This window comes from Pelobates fuscus, chromosome 10, assembly GCF_036172605.1.
Source record: "Pelobates fuscus isolate aPelFus1 chromosome 10, aPelFus1.pri, whole genome shotgun sequence".
In the NCBI taxonomy this organism is placed as follows: Eukaryota; Metazoa; Chordata; class Amphibia; order Anura; family Pelobatidae; genus Pelobates; species Pelobates fuscus.
The window spans coordinates 115996057-115999167 of NC_086326.1; the positions used below are offsets into that span (position 1 = coordinate 115996057).

At 39.7% G+C, this 3111-nt stretch overlaps 1 protein-coding gene across 1 annotated transcript in view; it reads left to right on the forward strand.

Moving 5' to 3' along the window:
• The window catches only part of CCDC86 (coiled-coil domain containing 86), a 248143-nt gene that overhangs the window by 350 nt on the left and 244682 nt on the right, over window positions 1-3111 (forward strand). The gene's annotated exons all lie outside the window — the stretch shown is intronic.

Consider the following 3111-nt stretch of genomic DNA (forward strand, 5'->3'; position numbering starts at 1 on the left):
TAGATTGAGACAGCCCTGAAATCGGGTAGGTGATTGAAAGGGTTTCTAACCCTTTCCTTGCCATGGGGAGGGGCTCAGAGGCAGAGGTACACTATAGTGTTACGAATACAACTTTGTATTCATAACACTATAGTGTTCCGTTAAAGGGACACTAGTCACCATAACAACTACAGCTCAATGTAGTTGTTCTGGTGAGTATAATCATTGTATGCAGGCATTTTCATACAAACACTGCCTTTTCAGAGAAAAGGCAGTGTTTACATTGCCCCTAGGGCACCTCCAAGTGGCCACTGGATGTGCTTCCTGTCTCAGTGCTGCACAGTAGGCAGCTCTGCCTTTCAGCGTCCCGCTGAATTTTCCTCATAGAGATGCATTGATTTAATGCATCTCTATGAGGAGGTGCTGATCGGCCAACCCCCTTGCCTGTTTTAGCTAAAAATCTGCACTTCTGATGTCATCAAGGAGGCGGGGCCAGTGCCAGCAGACCCACACGGCGCTGTTAATAAGTTGAGTTTTTCATGCTTTTAAAGAGGGTAAGGGGGGCAAGCCACCTTAATGGTGGGTTTTGCACTATAGAGTCAGGAATACATGTTTGTGTTCCTGACCCTATAGTGTTCCTTTAATATTGATAACGTTATTTAGCGTGACAATACAGATTCTAAATTCATGATCAACCGTGAGCAGTTAATCTGATTCTTAACATTTTGCTACGACTTGTGTGTTGTAATGTGTTGGGAGAAATCCCCACACATGACACTGTATTTTTTTTTAACTATCTAAGTTATTTTAAGGGGTAATATAAATTATCATTCCTTTAACTGGATTTCTACACAGATTAGTCTCTCCTCTTTTGATAAAAACAGCTTGAAACTCTGTTCCAAGCTGCCTGTCAATTCTGTGCAAAAAATAGTCAGCGCACACGGTCATTCGTTCTCATCCTTTCTCCTTGCAGGCAGCATTGGGAGCGTGCTTGTAAGGGGAATCCTACATCTACCATTCCTCTGTGCACTCCCTCTAGTGACAATCATTTATTTAAAATTATCCTCTGCGCTCTGAGCTGCTGAAAAAGTCCATTCAAATGCTTTTCTATCAGAGGAACTTAATTAGGCCACACAAGGGAGGCAGTGATGTCAGAATTGGCATGGAAACCAGCGCCGAGAGCTTTGGTCGATGCTGGATTTCCTGGCCAACCATAGCAGAAATCAGACTTTTTGGTTATGCTGCCATGGAAAATAGCCAGAAAAGGAAAATTACAGTAAGAATGAATTAAACTATTTTGTGGTTGGCAACCGTTTCTAAGTATTTATGTGCACTTATCTTACCTTGTGTGTATGTCTCTAACACTCTACATGACATTATGTCATGGATGGAATTCCATAATTTAGATGTATTCTGCTCTGTAGGCTGATTATAAGTCTCCTACATTCTGAATCAGAAACTGATACTCATTTTATATGCTCTGAATATAGATTTGAAACGGTTATTTTCATAACCTAGCAACGCCTTTGAGTGAAGGAGGCCTTGCTAGACACCAGGGAGTACGAAACACGGCGCCCTGCTTCTCTTCTGGGAGTAGTACTAATTTTCATATATTCAATGTTTTAATTTCATATATATGGGTGAATGAGACATTATGCATTTAAAAAGGGGCAATATATTTGTTGTACTTTATTCTTGTGCTGCAATAAACCATTTGTAGCACTGTGTGTGCACTACATCTGGTTGTACTGTATTTTCATAATTTTAGCTAATTAGGTCCTCCTGTCAAATTGTGTTAAATTAATATTACGATCTATAAATAATACAATCGGAAACAATGTTTTGAGTTAAAAGAACACTGTTAGGAAAAGAAAAATCTGTATTACTAATGCATTTAATGTTCCTGTCCCAACTCTTGTTAAAGTCCTCCCGGTGCAGTAAAAATTGTTAAAAAAAATATTTTACTCACATTTCTTCCCAGCAAAGAAGCTCCCTTGTTGCTGCTCACTTCTCAGTTGATGTCCAATCCAATGCTCCTCACCTAATGTCATGCGTGGCGAGCATCATATGTGCATTCAAACTTCCCCATAGAAAATCATTGAATTAATGCTTTCTTATAAGGCTTTTGCGTCGTCATGTAATTGAGCTTTACACAGTCATTGCTGCAGAAGCGTCTCTAGTAGTTGTCATACTGACGGCCACTAGAGATATACTTAACCCTGCAATGTAAATATTGCAGTTTCTCAAAAACTGTAATGTTGTAAATTACAGGATATACCCTGTGCTGACATTAGGGCTAACAATTTGGCTCTCAGTCTGGAAGGAATACTTCATTTACGCTACAATCGCAAACGGGGACCTGACTGACAACCCAGGCAGTCCACCTGCAACCAATCCAGCCATTCAGTCATGTGACACCATTCTCTGGACTGGCTGTAGAGGGACTGCCTGGGTTGTCAGACAGGTCCCCCGATATATAATCATCATAAATAATCAGTAACATTTAATGGAATATATAATTTTTTTACGTGTGGAACATCACATACAAATATGTGTAAAAGCCAACAGTATTCACAGCTACAATGCCAATGCGAAACTTGGAAGAAAAGAAAATAAATTTAACACTTTTTTCATACGTAAATATTTGATGGGAAATAAAAGCCCTATTTCTCCTGAACATAAATGATATATGCGGGTGCAAAAATGGAAGACGTAAATTCCAAGTTTTGTTTTGATTCAAAACTTAAAAGAACACTGCACTCAGACCACTTCAAGGAAATTAGGTGGTCTGGGTGACTTAACTGAAACATTGATTTTTCTATGTGTTTCAATGCTGGCTCCTTGAAATACAACAGTGTTATTTCTGATTACCAAAAAGGTCTCAGGAGTGCTCTTTTACAAGTCTATTTTGTGTTTCGGGCCTGAGAATTTGCACCGGGAGCAAGTACGACTTTAGAGGAGAAACTCTGAGTGCGTGCGTGCGTGCGCGCGTGCGTATGTATACACACACACACACACACACACACACAATATGGTTATGGTGCTTGGTCCTTTAAACCATTCTAATACACACCTATTAGCTCCTGATAAATATATAACACACTAAACACAGAGAAACAGACACACCTCAAA